The sequence below is a fragment of the Triplophysa dalaica genome, chromosome 21 (assembly GCF_015846415.1).
Source record: "Triplophysa dalaica isolate WHDGS20190420 chromosome 21, ASM1584641v1, whole genome shotgun sequence".
Classification (NCBI taxonomy): domain Eukaryota; kingdom Metazoa; phylum Chordata; class Actinopteri; order Cypriniformes; family Nemacheilidae; genus Triplophysa; species Triplophysa dalaica.
In genome coordinates, this window is record NC_079562.1 from 11,129,036 (window position 1) to 11,146,765 (window position 17,730).

A 17,730-nucleotide genomic window follows, 5' to 3' on the forward strand; every position below is an offset into this window, starting at 1 on the left:
GACATTCGAATCCTGTGTCTGAATGTATTGCTACACAGTAAAAGAAAAAAAGTAGAAACTACGGATACTTAGTATTCATGATACAGTAAGCAAACAATACCCAGACGATCTTCTGAGGTTCTGAAATGGGCAACCAGCAGAGAGTCTGCTACCCCTTAGGCCAAGGGACCAGTGAAGGTCTCAGTAAAACTAAAACTAACAAACTAAGAGTGCCAGAGATTTGTGTAACACATACGCATTACTGCAGTTTATTCAGCATCACGACTCAAAGCCTAATCTTTACCAAATTCAGAACAAACTATGGTGGCCAAGTTGCACATATGTATAACCTGGAATGAAACAAATTCATAAAGACCTGTGTCATGCTGAAGCTTTCTTAAATGGTTACGAATAAGACTATTTAAGTTTTCTGGTGCTAGACACAATGGAATAAGGAACAGATTCAGGGCTCAAATGACTGTAGAGTGACAAAACTCATGTTTCAGACCCATATAGTTTTCTGGCCATCAAGGTGGACAGGAAAGAGTTGCAAAATGTTTTTTTAAAACATAGATCATTTATTTTATTATAGCTTTTGCATTATTTGGAGATTTATATTTATTGGTTTGTTTGAGATAAAAGTACATTTACATTTAGGCATGTGGCAGACGCTTTTATCCATTGCTTTATCCTATACATTTTACATAGGTATTTGCAATCCCCTGGGATCGAACCCAGAACCTTGCGTTGCAATGCTCTTAACACTGAGCTACAGGAAAGCTAATAGTAATAGTTCACCAGACATTTCAGTTTAATCAAATATGACGCATCAATGATCATAAATAGACTGCTGCGGATGTATTTTACAATTATAAAAAATAAGTTATCGGTAAACAAATATCACCTCTTAATAAACACCCTCCAGCAGTGTTTCACACACAATGCATATTTCCTACATTTTGTACCTACCACAAAAATCCATAGTTTGGGGCATTTATGGCAAACAATCTTACTGAACATACAAAAAATTACATTAAAAATGTAATCTTACTACTACTAACCCATTAAAAATGCATGATATGATCCCAAGCTTTACAGTTTTAGATAGCTGACCTTCTATGTTTTTTCACAAAGAAATTAAAATGTGCTGTCATCAACATAAGTAAGCCTTCCTCAGACAGGATTTCCATATACATAAGGTATTGGCCATTTCAAACAAACTAATTTTAATTGGATATTTATGGCGCTCCGACTTTTCAATCAGAGCCTCAATTTGCAATTGAATACATTGTGGATTGGAAACATCCATAATTCATTGTACAAATATGTGCAAGATTTGAGACAAGGACGGATTTGAATTCATACGAATGTACCTACTGGTTTGCCACAGCAAGTGAAGGCCAAGAGGGAAGAGAAAATTATACGCTGTGCAGAACGATCGGTGTATGACACCCAAGTACAGCGAGAGTACAATGCTCCGTATGCTTTCGAATCGACTCTCGCGGTACTTAAACGTCACAGGACTATAGGTCTGAGCACGGCTGCATGAAATCGAACACACCTGTTTTTTTTCTAGCGCAACACTACTAGGCTACACGATGACAGTCCACCTATAATCCTAGTTTCGCAGGCTAAAGACAAAAATATTTGTAATGTTACAATGTTAAAATAATTTTGATCTGCACAGATTTGCAATTTCAGTGCGCGCAAAACGCGACACACTCTGCCGAAATCTAACTAAACAAAGAACACTCCTGAGGTGCTCAAAGTTTCTTCGACGTGCTAACAACATAAGAATAATGTTTACAAACAGATTTAAACCGCTGACACAATAATGAAAAAGTGGAAATACTGACGTGCACTTATTCTGTGAAGCACTCGCGCAGTGCGCATGCGTCAACAGCGCCAACGAATATCGCCAACAGCAAAATAGACACACGTATAGTTTTCTTGCATCGTTTTCAAACCAGCTTGTCCTCGCCATTATTTTCGCTTGATATTTCACCATCGTTTTATAAAACGTGTCATTTAGGCATCCTGAAATGTTTGAAAAACTACCCCGCTATTCAAAATGTAGGCAGGCCTAATTCATTGTTTTCTATTTATCTTATTTTTAACATAAATGTTATAGGTTCATAAAGTTGCAATGTTATGTCTTGATTTGGGAAGGCTGTAATTAAAATTAAATATCCATGAATAAAAAAATACCTTTTCAGAATATTATATTACGAACTAAACCCCAGAGCACACCTCTATCTATTTTGGTAGGTGGGCTTTGGGGAAGAGTGTACGTTTCATTGCGAACTAAAGGTTTTGACTCTTGGCTCCAAAATGTCTGAGCAGTTTAATAAAAGCCCCCTTGCAGCAATTACAGGGGTGATGAACAGAATCTCAGGCTCCCTCAATCCCAATCAATGCTGCTGTGCTGCTCAAAAGGCTCCTGCAGCAGCAGTTCCAGGTGCAAATCTATATTGGCTTTGACAAAACACAGCAACAAAAATATCCCCCACGTATTCTCTTCAGCCCTCAGACGGGATTCAAGAGCATTTATCCTTTTCTCTCAAAGTCACATCCACAAAATAGATCCTGGGTTATCGAAGACAGCCGGAGATTTCAGAATGAATGAAACATAGAGAAAAAAAGCATTACCCTTCAGCTTTCATTGTTCCACTGTTTTATAATTCATGGGCTGTTATCGAAATATTTCCGTTTTACAGAGATGGACAAGAGTGGCATCAAACTCAGATCCATTGGTACATATTTTGGGGATTTGCTGGAAAAATATGGTTTTAGCTACATATGACAAGTTATCCATCTGAAGGATTCTTTTTTGTTTTGCTGGACCTTTTTTAATCTAAGTTTTAAAGTGCTTATGAAAGTTTTATGTGCTGCCATCTTCCTGTCCTTTGTGAGCAGCCTTTGAAGTGTATCCTCTACCTGTCTCCTATGTATATTTCATTGTATCCTAAACCTTGTTCTTTACAGCTGCTTTCCCATGGTATTATCTAACTGTTTCCTGACCTCTCCTATAGCCATCCATTGAAGATTTGACTTTTGTGTCTTGAAATTCATGTCTATTGGGTTTTGAGCTAACTTTTAGGGTGCTCCCAAAAGTTGACCAAATGAACCTCTATTTAATCTAATTACTTGAGTTTAGAAACCAAACAAACAGTACAATAAAATATTGCATCTGTTTCTGTTATAAATCTGGCCCACAGTCCAATTTTGACTTTGTTGCCATCAGTACGGGTGACAGCACATTGGCCATTAATTAAAAGCATGCTAGCGTGCTCTGTGTGGTGTAATAAAACAAGTTTATGGTGTACTGCTGCCTGCTTTGCTTTTCCTCTTTTCAGCACTGTGACAAAGTGCATTCGGCTTAGACAGAGTGTTAATCTTTTGCCAGACAGCTTTGAGGACTAAGATCAGGTAAGAGACGGAGGGAAAAATCTTGATTCTTTAAACTCATTTTTACGACCCTGATCGTTTTGTCTTGGCTAGTTGGTTGTCAACGCAAAGCAAGAGTAGGAAATTAGCCATTATTAGACACCATCAAATGGCTGCGATTGGAACCCCGGAACTTGTCTCTCTGGAGGAAAAAGGCACGTTTCACTCAATAACGGACTGCTCAGATGTGTGAAAAGACAATGAGTGCTGATCACCGCGTCTGTGTGATGTTTCGCTTTGTTGCTTTGCTTTGTGTCTACCAAATTCACCTTTTATCCTCGTCTTCATCACCTTCACAGCTCGCAGATTAAGACAAAGTCAACATTCCACAAGGAACCAGTGACGAAAGCCCCTTTGAAGCCATTGTTGGCCGAGCGGAGCTCTGTTCTGGAATCTCCAGAGGTCACCTTTGTGCAGGTATCCTCCTCAAATCCTATTGGTGTGCCTGCAGCTTTTTAATGCTTCATTTATTTGCGTTGCAGCGAGGCACAGGTGTTGCTTCCAGATTAAACCCCGTGTCTGTCAGCATGGGGAAATGGTGTAATCGGGTTAGTGGAATAAAGAGACATGGTTCTCCTCTATTCACCATTAGGGTTCACTCACAATTTTCCCTGATTCGATCAGACAAAGCACCATTTCTGGCCTTGCATGATGTGGTGACTCAAAAAGAGATGCTGGACGATGCCGAATGACTTACCGTCTGCACATGCGGTTTCCCAGTGGCTACTTTCATATTTGGCTGGCACTATGGAGCATCTGCCATCGACTCCAGATTCATTATCTGTTCCCTCAGTGACCATCAACACTGGAGGTGTTATAGTCCAAAGGACTATAAACGCATGTATAATATGTGTTTTTGTATTTCTTGGACAAATGTCTGTCTTTATGGAAGATGTCTTTTAGAATTTGTTAATCAGCATATCGTGTGACCACTGAGAACAGATTTCTGGATAGTATTTATATACTGGAGTCAATGAAGAGCAGCTTTAGTTGACTGTAATTCTTAACTGCCTGCAGGAGGTACTTCGTCTAATAAATAAAAGCAGCTAAATTGTTTTATTGCAGACATAAACAGAGCAGAAAACAATTGATGATGTGACATGCATTCAAACAGTGTCCAAAAGTTCCACTTTGTAAGATGTAAACACACTTCCGGTTTCATTTTTATTTCTTTTATTTTGTAATCATACATATATAATTAAATCTTAAAGATAGTCGTTTATCATTTATATTCATAAATATTGTTTGTGTAGTGTTAAAAATTTGAAATAAGACTACTGTCTGCATCAACGGGACTTGAGACGTGCTCACATGGGCAATCTTGTTAACGGATTGTGAACAAACCGGGGGAACCGGAACAGTAACTTTGCTAAACTTAAATGTAACAAAGTTATATGAACCATTCAAATTGTCTAATTAAATCATCAATATACAATAAAAAATATAAATATAAATTACTAGACACAAGGCAGACCGATAAACGGTCCGGAAATTAACTTCTGGCCAGGTGTGTGTCTGATAAACTTTCTATACAGTTTTCAAAAGTTAAATAAATGAAAAAACATTTTATCTTTATTTCTGATAATGTAAAAATATTTTTTTTTCTTTCAGTTTTCAATCTTTTATAATAAATCCTTACATAATTAAAAAAGTACACTGTTCTAGTATTTTGCACAATTTTTGTCCATGTCTGTACATAAGAATGTTAATAATGATAAACAACGGCCTCTCAAAATATCTTCAAAATAAATTACTAAAAAAGAATAAGAGCGATAAGAAAGGAGCTGCCCCCATTTACAAGGTCATTTCTGAACATATTGAGGCCTTGATCCTCCTACTGGAACCCTACTTGAATTTCTGACGTTCTTAATGCCTTTAGTGTTCAGAATTATTTAGGAATGTTCCTGAGAACATTTTGAAGCTTTTGACAACTATCTTGTATTGTAAGCACTTTATTTAAAGAGAGAGCGTGAAGTGTCTGGAAGTACGCAGCAATTATATTGGCTTCAATAAGCTACGTCTCACTTAGTTTTACAGCTTATGGGTTTTAGCAAGCTGTGTATTTCCTCGTGTTCACAAAAAACACATCATTATTATCTCCAGCATCCCAAATCGATGTCAAGGGCTAAAATAATCCCTCAAAGAATTCCGTACTACATACTGGGACCTGCAGAAATCATGAAAAGTTTTGCGAAGGAGTAAAAAATTATTTCCTTTTCCATTCATGTGAAACCCTTTGTGTTGGGACAAACGTCTATTTCTCAGATATATTTATCAACCTGTTTGGACTGTGGCCTTGGTCAACGGTATTACTGGATCATGAAAAAAAGGGTTGTTTGTCAGACTCATTGATGGAAAAGAATTCCCTGGCGTTCTTTGATAAACAGAAAGATATATGTTACCTTTAAACCCAATCAGAGACCCTGTCAGTTAATACTAAACAAGGCATTGATTTTGCAAAACAAGTGCTAACCTAAAAACCTCATTCTAGGAAAGTTAGATCGAGCTAAGATCATAGTCACACAGAGGCGCTTCATGCCTGTAAATGTTTCTTTGGCATGACTGGAAGCTGTCTAGTTGTTCCCTTTGTTTGTTTTATGAGCTCTTAACCATAATGTCATTAAAAACATTTCTTGTACTGAGGGGAACCAACAAGAACCCGAGTAGACATGATCCAAGTACAATGTGAGTGCTTTTAATAATCCAAAAAGGGTGCAGACAAAGGAAAACCAGGAAACAACACAAATACACAAAATTAACATCTGACATGAAATAAATACAGACAAAGAACAATGCAACAAAAGGTCCTTAATGAACAATCATCTGACCCCAAAACTACACTTAAAAAACTGTGATTTTACAGAATTTAACTTTTTCAATTTACAGAATTCTCAAAACAAAACAGTTACATTACAGAAATAAATGTTAAAAATGCAGATGCAATTGAGCTATTTTAAATTTAATCAGAATTTATATTTATTCAAAATAACCTGCTTTTTTCACCAGTAAATGCTGTCTCTGTTGCTTGTCACTGGGTTGACGTACACAGATGTTAAGTACTTTTGAATAAATGATTATGGCTATATTGCTTTAATAACTCAATAATTCTGCTGGTCGACCAGACAACCACAAATATTATTTATTTTACCTATACAGTATGTCCAGAAATCCTTCTAAATCTCTTCAAGAATCATAAGCCAAAAATAATTGCAAAGAAACAAGCTGTTTCCACAAAACAACACTATTAAGATGCAACGCTGCTTATAATTCAACTTAAAACTTCACTGTAATGAATACCTGTAGAAATTACAGTATTACTGGCAGCGGTTTGCCAGTAGCTTGCTGTAGATTTACATTTATGTAATTTACTGGGAACAGTTTGTTCATTAAACATTAAACATCTTTATAGAAAAACTACAAAATAAAATCCTCATGCAAAGCATTTTGGTAACCAAATTAAAAAATTGAAAAAAACGTTAAGAGGATTTCTGGTTCCTAGAATGCTTTGCAGAAGGCTGTTATTTTAGCGTTTTTCTGTAAAGATGTGCAATGTTCATTTATCTTTGAACTAACTGTTGCCAATAAATTAGACAAATATAAATCTATAATAAGTTACTGACAACTAGCTGCATAACTACAGCAAAACATTTTTCCAATGTCGTCATGAAGTACTGGTTTAGCAAGCCATGTTTTTCCACAATGATCAGGTTGAGTTTTTTTAGCCTGCACTTAGAAATCCCAGTGGTGGTCGAGTTGTGCTGTGCCACAGGAGGAGACTATACAACCCTGTATAGAGAGACAAGGAGAAGGTCAGCTGGAGGGTGCCGGCCAGTGTCCTTAGCCCCAGTGGAGTTTAAGCACACTGACATGAGTTGGTTCCATCTCTACACTACATGCTTCCAAAAATGAGTTAAGGTCCTCTGGGAATACCTGTCCTAAACAGCGGGGAAGAGCGCTTCTTTGCACTCTTTAGCCACGTCCAGCCAGATCCCTTTTAATCTACACTGTAAAACAGTACTGCAACTTACTGTATATTTAATTAACAATTTTGTTTTAAACATAAACTTACCTATTTTTATATATTTTATATAAAACAAGAATAAATATCTAAGGTCACTTTTCTTGTTATGTAAATGTATCATCATTTAAGAAGTTTCCAATATTTTTACTTGGAAACAAGGCAAAAATGATTAGGAACAATGTCATTGTTTGCAGAGTTTCTGTGCTTATGCCAGTCTCTTCTTGCTCAATTTGAACCTCAAAAGTCAAAGTGAGTGAATGAATGAATGAGGCATTTACACTATATAGTGCTTTATTGTGTATTGCTTAATTTTGGTAAAAGTAAAGTTTAACTTTAAATTGAAAACAGTATTAATAGGAGAGTAATTCAATCTACACTAAGTAACTGGCGAACCTGCTGCAAAACTGCAGCAAAGGTTTAAAGTGTGCAAATATAAAAACAAAGGAAAAATAGGGCTTGGTGGCAAGAAAAGGATCAAAGAGAGGGCTAAAAATCAACAAAGAGGCTCTTATCCTTTTTTAATGGATTCTGTTTTAATTCAAACTCCTCCACAGATGAGCAAAAAAGACGAAGAATTGCAATTACACACCTGGGGAACTCCCAGCCTCCCGATCTGTAATCATCACAACTCCCATTAAATGCTACCTGACACATGAAGAATTTAAATGAGCAAAATCGGCTCTGGAGAAATGCAGATGCTTTATTTCAAATAGTGTATAAAAATTGGGATTGTTACCTCATCTCTCACGGGGTGCCTTCCTTGTTATCGCAAAGGTTCAAGAAACGCTAATTTTTGTTTAATAACAGCATGACCTGCAAGAATGTTCATTGGTGGTATCATAATGATTGCATCAAAACACATACTCGGCTGGATGAAAGCCATAAAACACCCACTCAGCCCTCAAGAGTCATCGGCTACTGTGGACACGCCGGAGTTACATGTCAATCCTGTCACTTTAAACACAACCTCTCTGGGTTCCATAACAAACCGTGACAGCTGGTGTCTTAATTATCAAGGCCTTCTCTGTCTTCTCTCCTCCAGCTTCCTGCTTGTTCTTTTCACGTTGTGACATCTCTCTCTGTTTTTCCAGGTGAAGGGGCAACAGGGACATATGCTGCCGAACATCTGAGAGGGAGGGTCACAGGTGAAGGGGGCTTCTGTACACACACTGGCTTGTTTTTCTTCAGCGCTGGAGCTTTGGATGTGGCCGCTTTCATTTAAAAAACAATAGGCCCATTCACAATCACCTCCACAGTTTCCCCATGAAAGCATGAAAGACCTCTCGGCCAAGAACGTCACAGCGGCTTTATTCTCTCCTGTTTGATATACTGGAGCTATTTCTAGAAGTTTTCTAATCATCAAAACACACAAAAAGTGCATCTAGCGTGAGAGTGCTCAGAATGCCAAACACAGAGCTCATTTTACAAAGTAAAAAAGTGAAAACCATGCTGCAAGTTTGTGTGCACACCCAGAAACAGAACTCAGAGAAGATTTTTAAGATTTGTTTATGTTTTAATTCTGTTCAGTCTTAAGTAATCTGTGGGTAGCTAAATTGATATTGAAATAATTCAAACGTTAATTAATTTTCACATGAATAGAAACTTATGTAACATAAAATCTGCACACCTCACATGAAGTATGCAGTAGATCCTTTTGAATTCTAATGTGCAATTTAATCTCTATTAGACCATGCCAGAAAATCAGAATTTTCTCCAGTCAAGCTAAGGTGCAAAAAATATATGAATTAAAACTATGATGAACTAATATAAAAGTATGAAGAGTTTGGTTCCAAAATGAGTAAATATTTATCAAAAATCATGTTTTTTTATTGTGCCTTCCAATAAATATCAATCAAACTGCAATTTGTTTGTTTTGATTTATCCCATAAAAACTTAAAGAATACAGCTAACTAGCACAATAAAAACATGTTAGCATAATACAAAACATGACTTTTGGAAAGTTTGGAACCAAACTTATCATGTGTCAAAAAATAAACAGGGTGATGTAAAATTAAAGGGGTTAACCTATTGCTTTAAATTATATTCAATATATTAAGACACATAGGGAAAGTTACGCATGTACAAATGATCTAACCAAACAAGGTTTCTGGATGAAAAGGACTGAATGAAAAGAAGGAAAGTAGTGTTGTCACACATGCACAAACACATTTAACGGTACACCCTGAGCTCTGTTGCAATCTGATATCTATTTGCGTCATGTGTGAACAGACACACATGAAAATAAATAAACAGCTACATCAAAATAACGTTCCTGCACTGAAATTCAATTTATAAAATCCGGCCAGTGTTATATTGCGGATGCAGCAGAGGTTATTGGAACAGCCTGTCTGAATCAGTGACAGCTGAGCAGAGGAGAGTACACAATAACTTAGACTACCTGAAGGAGAACTGCATAGCAATGACAATGAAATACATCATTGCAGTGTAGGTTCATACTGTTTAAATATACCTTAACTTATTATTCAAGGGTGCTGTCCTTAAGGGTTCCTTTTGTACTTCTACAGTGGTACAAAACAAACATTTTGGTACCTTTTGGGGTACATAAGTGACATATTGTGTACATTTAAAAGTACAGTTAAATAAGTTGTTTCCCTTACATGTAACCTTTAACTGTGTCCCAAAACATATTGTATATGTTGTATACTTTTCATTCTGACACTGAAGTGTTGCTTCTGCTCGCTTATCCAGTACCTCAAACATGACGTATTTTAAGGGATAACCCGAAAGCCTATGCATTTTTCCGAACGACTTTTGGAAGATTGCAAAGAACAAGCTTGGTGATCTAAAAAGGTTTATGATGTTTACACGTTTTATCTAACAAGATAATCTTAACAAATAAACACAACATTTGTTACCTTTGAAGCCGAAATACATTTGCACGAATGCTACACGATATCAACATCACCACCACCAAGCCTCCAACAATTCTTTCAAACTTTATTTAAAATGTGTTCCTTGGTAAGTAATTACGCTGTGAATGAATCCGCATCTACGTTTTAAGAGATTTGTGCCCATGTTGCATTATTGTGAGATTTATATGCGCGATGAGGTCTAACGTTTATAGCAACTTGTAAGTAACCACCATTTTTAAGACACAATGAGGCTTTAAAAAATCACAAGCGGGTAAATCATGAAAATATTGAAAGGTTTTGTTAACCACAGACCTCATTTCAGGCGATTTACTTAAAAACCCATTAAAAAAACCCATAGACTTTGGGTCGATGGAACCAGAAGTCCTAAAATGCTTACTTGCTTCCTTTGTTTGCATTCAAAAATATGTCATCTCAAAATCAATGAAATTAGCAGAAAGTATATCACAACAGAGTCTAGAAAGAAAACCATAACTTTATATTGCTCATTTAATAGATTTGATTTTCTACAAAAACACACACCAAACTTTTTTGTATACATGCATTATTATTGTGAGGAGGATTAGAAAGTATTGAACTTAATCCATGCTTACCAAAACAAACATTTATCAACCGTAAAGGCTCAGAAAATTACTATTTGCATCAAAACAACATCAATAATACAGAATAGAGCTTAGACGGCTGTGTTCTAATTTGAACAACTATTTAATTTATCCATAAAACCCTTATTCTTTGACCAGGCATTAATTATTTATCAGAATTGTGGATTTATTATTTAATTTATAAAGCGTTATCTTTAGTTGTTTGCTTTGGTTGCTTTTTCTTGTAGCTAAAAACATCCAGGAACACATATTTTGGTTAGTAATTGCAAAATATCGCTTCTGTCCATCTGAAACCTTGTACCTTCATATTTCGTGATTTTTTGTTGTTGCCATAAATCATTATTATTAGGCACCCTTTATGTTTGTCACTTGGTTTTGCATATATCTAACCAATAAAAAGTATTAATGAGGTGTCATTTAAGAAGTCAACAAAGTCATTTAAGAAGTATGTGTTTTTTTCATTTCCTGAAAAAGGGAATATGAGGTTTCAGACAGCGATATGAAACGGGAGTCATTTTTAATAAAAAGTTTTAATAGTGACAAGCTTAGTGTGCACAATGTATTTCTGCATAGTAACTGCTGAGATTAAATAAGGTATTTTAACAGTAAAAAATGACCCACTTCATATTTAATGATTGCTTCATATCTATCCATCTCTTCCTCCGTTCATCTGTCCATCCATCCCTCCCGTTCTTCTAATTTAGTTTAACTGAACGACCTTTTACCCACTGCTGTCTTTTTTTACTCCTCGTGAACTTTCTTTTAATACCCTTTCATGCATGCAGTCATATTTCAGCCCTGTATTCTGGAGAGTGTTTAATGAATTTCTAATGGGCTCTGATTTACATCAAGGACTGCATAATCTCATATTCCTTTCATTTATTTTCTACCTCTCTTTATCCACAGGTGCTAACACGCAACAATGGGTCACGGCCAAGGTGCAAACCCCCGAACAACCCCCCCACACCTCTGGGGTGATCTGTCCTTCAGAACGCTGCCCTTGGCTCTGTCAAACACAGGCCATGTCCATTCTCCTCTTTCCATGATAGGAGCTCACAGCCTGGGTTGCCCCTGCAGCCGAGCTCCAGGCCTGTGTATTAACTGGGTTCCTTACATATACTTCAACTGAGGCGTTTGCAGAGGTCTAGACATATGAGATCAACACGACTCCTGTTTTGGGTCTATTTGTTGCAATCTGGCATAATTTGCACACTGGGGAAAACTTAATAATGCATGTGGTTGTGAATACATGAGTATGTGTAATGGCCTTTGTGGCATTATTTAATAAAATACTCTAATTAATAATTATGTTTTCTTGTTATATTTCCTAGTACAGTATATGTGGTAGGAACCTATGTCAGAATTATTTCAGCGCATTAATTTCTCTTCCATTCATTCTCATTCTCAACCGTAATTGCAACATAATTGTTTTTGGGTCTAAACGAGCACAAGTGAATAAGAATTTGCTGATTCTATCCCAGATTTATTACTTTCCTATAGTAATAAGCAGCTCTTTTCACACGCAGACTCACGTTTCCTAGGGAATGTAATCTTGCGTGAAAATGACTATTAAGATTGTGTCAAAACAGTAATTTTTTCAGCTTTGCTTTCAGGGGATTGCAAGTTAATGCATCAGTCTGAACAGCAGTCAATGGAGAGAAAAGAGAACGAAATGAACGTATGGCTGAAACAACACCCATGGGACACATTCGTCTCTGTTCTGCCGCCACAGAAAAAAATGCTACATTAACACACCCAGCCAGATCCAAAAGAGAAAGTTGATGGGGGGGGCTGTTTGAGATTCTGGAAGAGCTCACCTGCCAACACCTCCACTCTTCCACTCCTGTCTGACTCCTCAGCCTAGCCAACCTGTAAAACACAAAGAGCATTATACATGAGGTGCAGAGGGTCTCTGAACATCCTCCCTTCTGCCACCCCTCTCACCAGCCTTCTCAGAATATCACAGCACGTTCTTTAAAGAACTTCCTCTGACTTCACAGTCTGACAATTTACAAAACATATATAGAAATGACCAGGGCCCCATGACCATAACATCCTGCGAAAAAAATCGTTATTACCTTTTGTGTTCTTTAAAAAGAAAAAAGAAAGGAAAATAAAACTGCAGAGCAACTTTTCCTTAGCAATTATCAGGTTGTACACTGAGTAATAGCATGATGTTTATGTTTAAGTTTATGTTGAATATTAAGATGACCTGCTTGTTGTATTCCTGAACTATAAATCACTTTGGATAAAAGCAGATTCTACTGTAAGTGAATAAAAGTAAATAATTGTAAATGTCACACTTTTAAAATAATTAACATTACTTTGAACATTAATGCTTATAAAAGTTATATCATGTATAGATTAAAATGATCGTTGCCTGGTCTGATTTTGCCGCAGAATTGTTTTTAAACTGTTGCAACCAGCTGTTTTCTATTCTGCAGGTTAAAGGTGAAAAGATTTTAGTCATTAGCAGTCAACAACAAACTGTGTTTATGATTATTACAGTGATTTTAAAAAAGGAATTGTGTGTTATGCATAACAGTGACTGTAAATACTGTATATTTTGAGTTTTGGTATGTAAGCTGGGTTTTTGGGCTGATCATTTGCCAACCCTGGATAAAATATTACATTTCAAGATAAAACCAATGGGAACCATGATCATATTAAATATTTAAACAGCAGATATTTTACCTTACAAAACATGTGAAAATGCTCATTTCAGATTGTCTGCCACGTCAAAGTAAAAAATACAACTTGATACAAAAGGATAATGACGTAATTTGAACAATTTTAACTTGAATGAGTCAAAGTATTGTTTTGCATATACTAAACACACATGTTTCTAATAAAGATTATTTTGTTGACTGAACTTAGATTCCCAAGTTTTTGTTCAAAACCCATTTAACCAATTTAAAGCAATGGCCAGCAACATCCTTTAAACCCAATGCGTGATAGCCTTTTTCATGGATATGCTAAACACAACATCACACATCCTTATAATAGACCTGCCACAAGCTGACCCTAAGAGACTTCCCGTTTCTCAGAAAACCTTGTCACTTTAAATTCAGACAGGCCGAAGCGCTTGTGGTGTGACTTCGAACAAATATTGGTTTCATGTCAAAAATTCACTTGAAAGTAAGATATGTTAATCTCATTGCTAATGGCCCTCTGAAAGGTTTCTTAATATTCTCTTCTCAGCACACTACAACACAGCCTGTCTCCACAAGGTTAATTAGTTGCAGGACCCCAAGGGCCCATAAGTGATGAGAGCTTAAGATAGTGAAAGCGGTTCCTCTGCTCACAGCGACATTACAAGGTTAATGGGTCTCTTATATTTTTCATCCATGCCAACCTGCTCCGCTTACTGCCCACTTTGTAAACATGTTGTGACTGGGAACTCTATGGTATTATAAAGAATCATTTTTTTTTCCCAGTGCCACACTAAACAATCAAGACACTTTTGCAAAAGAGAGAGAGTTACATTTGGTAGACACTTTTATCCAAAGCAGCTTACAGTCCTTTCAAGGTTTATCAGCTCAGTGGGATTCACTTTACCTTGGTGGTGTTAACAAAAAGAACTTGCAGGTCCATTTAAAACAATAAGTGATTGCTTTTGACAAGTGTGCAGAATCAAAGACTAAAGCCATGAATTCCATGCTTTGTAAACAGAGCCCAATCTGTTTCCATTGAAACAGATGATCTTCTCAATGTTCTTATACTCAATGTGGAGCTTGTTACACAAGCAGCTGTTCTCCATTTAAGCAAGGTGAACGACTTTATCTGTTTTGTTAAGAACTAAGGCAGGGTGAGAGAGGACAGACACAGTGTGTGTGGCAAAAGGATGGCCATTTATTTTAACACGATAAACGTAAATGTTCAAAGATATGACATAGTCCACTTTAGAGTGGGGGTGATTCTTCCAAGTGATGTGAGAAATACTAACACCGTGTCTACACCGGATGCGACCGTTAGAACTCATAATAATTTTTAATTTCGTCCACACTGGATGCAGCGCGACAAACCCATTAAAGCCTTGTTCAGATAGAGCCAGATACTTTGTTGATGTGTGTGGCTTGTCTATTGCTATGAGATCGTTCGTATGGTGTTCGTAGCTTTAGTTGTCCTATATTAACAGTTTGAAAAAATCCTCCAGTAACTGACGAGAGATGGATGACGTGAGCTTCGCTGCTTTACTCCTATTGGTAGTCGCTCGCGAAAGTCGCTCATCATTTGCATAAATTGAACAATTCTCTACTTTTGTCTATCAACTTCCGTTGCTGGATACGCCCACTTTCTGTTGCCAAATGACTGTTGCTCGTGTCGCCTGAAGTCGGCAGCTCTCCATTGAAATGAATGAGATTGGATTGTGTCACTTTGCCGATGCTAGTTTATGGCGGTCTGAAAGAGGGCGAGTAGGTTGTCATGTTGCGTCGCGTCCGCTCTAGACATGGCGTCAGTGAGGGGATTGAGTCCAGAGAAAGTAAGGGCATGGCTACCCGGCAAACTAGTTTATTTGTTCTTGTGTCCGGTTAAGCATTTTCAGTACAGCTTTTCAGCTCAAACACAATCTTGCGTTAATTCGAAACTATGGCTGGCTTATTAGTATGAATTCGTACAATATTATTGATACGTTCTTGTATGGTTTGCTTTCGCACTAGTGACTTTAGGTTTAGGGCGGGGTGAAGGGAGGGGGTTCAGTAACCGTTTTCTAATAGTCAAAGTTTTTTAATTACATCATACATATTCATACACATTTTCCCGCATCCTTAAATACTGTTGGATTTCTGTGAGGTCTGGTTAAGTGAACAGCTACCTACTGACTTTGCATATATCAGTTCTTTCAAATTGTTTTGCAGTTTATTTACATTTAGACATTTAGCAGACGCTTTTATCCAAAGCGACTTACAAAGAGTTTAGGAGCAATAAGCAATAGTTCATACAGGAGCCATAATACATTAGGTGCCAATACAAAGTTACTGGTTTCAACAAAAGCTAGACCACTACCTGTTGAGAGAAAGGGTTAGTGTTTTTTTTTTTTTTGTCAAGTATTTTTTTTGTCAAGTAGGAAGAATGTTCCACCAGGAAGGAGTTGTGAATGAGAACGAGAACGAGCGGGAGAGCGATTTACTGCCCTTATGGGAAGGCAATACAAGACGCCGCTGGTTTGGTGAACGCAGGGATCTTTATGGGGTGTAGGAGTGCAGGAGAGTGTGGAAGTTAGCCGGTGCAGATCCAGTGATAGTCCTGTAGGCAAGCATTAGTGACTTGAATCTGATACGGGCTGCAACTGGTAGCCAGTGAAGAGAGATGAAAAGGGTAGTCACGTGAGCCCTTTTGGGCTGTTGGAAGACGAGGCGTGCTGCTGCGTTCTGAACCAGCTGAAGTGGTTTGATAGCCTTTGCAGGAAGACCAGCAAGGAGATCATTGCAGTAGTCAAACCTTGAGATTACCAGGGCCTGGACAAGGAGTTGTGCCGCATGCTCCGTGAGATAGGGTCTGATCTTTCTAATGTTGAATAAGGCATATCGGCATGACCGTGTTGTCTTTGCAATGTGATCATTGAAGGACAGCTGTTCATCAAATATGACTCCGAGGTTCCTGGCTTGAAATGGGTGATTGTGGTATTGCCAAGATGGATGTTGAAATCGTGTTGGACCGTAGGGTGTGCCGGAAACACGAGTAGTTCGGTCTTGGCAGGGTTCAGCTGGAGGTGATGGTCTTTCATCCAAGCTGAGAAGTCCTCGAGGCAGGCTGTAATGCGAGCTGCTACATTGGTATCGTCTGGGTGAAACGAGATGTAGATCTGGGTGTCGTCGGCATAACAGTGATATGAGAAGCCATGTGCCTGTATGATGGGTCCCAGTGATGTCGTGTAGATGGAAAAAAGCAGCGGTCCAAGCACCGACCCCTGAGGGACCCCAGTGATCATGTGGTGAGCCGTGGACAGTGAGCCCCTCCATGACACCCTGAAGGATCTGTCGGAGAGGTAGGATTTGATCCAGCGGAGGGCAGAGCCTGTGATTCCTAGTGATGACAGGGTTGCTAGCAGTATCTGGTGATTGAAAGTGTCAAACGCTGCAGATAGGTCTAGCAGAATCAGGACCGAGAATTTAGATTCCGCCTTGGCTAGCCGCAGTGCTTCTGTGACCGATAGCAGTGCTGTCTCAGTGGAGTGGTTTGTTTTGAAGCCAGACTGCTTGTCATCCTGTAGTTTATTCTGGAATGGGTAGGAAGACACCTGGTTGAAAGCTGCCCTTATGTAAGCTTTTAATGATTTTGCTTTAAATTGTTTAAAATTTAAACAATTAAATTTCCTCATTAAGAGATTTTTATGTATACATCACTTAAGGTCACATGACCCTGTGTCTCCCTTAACAACTCTATGTGCATGTTTGTTTTGAAAGGGACATTTCACCCAAAAATAAAAAAGTTCCAAATCTGTATAAATTCCAGAACTGCTTTCAACAAAATATCCTATTTTGAGCTAACAGAACAATTAACTTTACACAGCAATTTTACTGTGGTAGTTAATGGTGGCCAATAACTGTTTGGTTAAGCATTCTTCCAAATATCTTTGTGTTCATCAGAATAACTTGAGGGTAAGTAAATAAAGACAGAATTTAAATTTTGGGGTGAACTGTTCCTTCTGTTTGATATTATTCATCTCCAGAACATAGTTAATAATTATTATAATGAATGATGAGCACCTTAAGCATGTGTGGGAGTTTTATTGAAGTTGTATGTATGTATGCAGCAAAGCGTCCTTGTGGAAGCATAATCCTTGTTT

General features: G+C 37.6%; 1 long non-coding RNA gene across 1 annotated transcript in view; it reads right to left on the minus strand.

Annotated features, from left to right (window-relative positions):
- Positions 1-6,099: 6,099 nt before the first annotated feature.
- LOC130410318 (uncharacterized) overlaps positions 6,100-17,730 on the minus strand; it is a 44,660-nt gene continuing 33,029 nt past the window's right edge. Inside the window, exons 3-4 of the long non-coding RNA XR_008904995.1 lie at positions 12,758-12,809; positions 6,100-7,212 (exon numbers count right to left, since the gene is read on the minus strand). This is a non-coding gene — a long non-coding RNA (uncharacterized LOC130410318). The remainder of the gene's footprint in view (positions 7,213-12,757; positions 12,810-17,730) is intronic.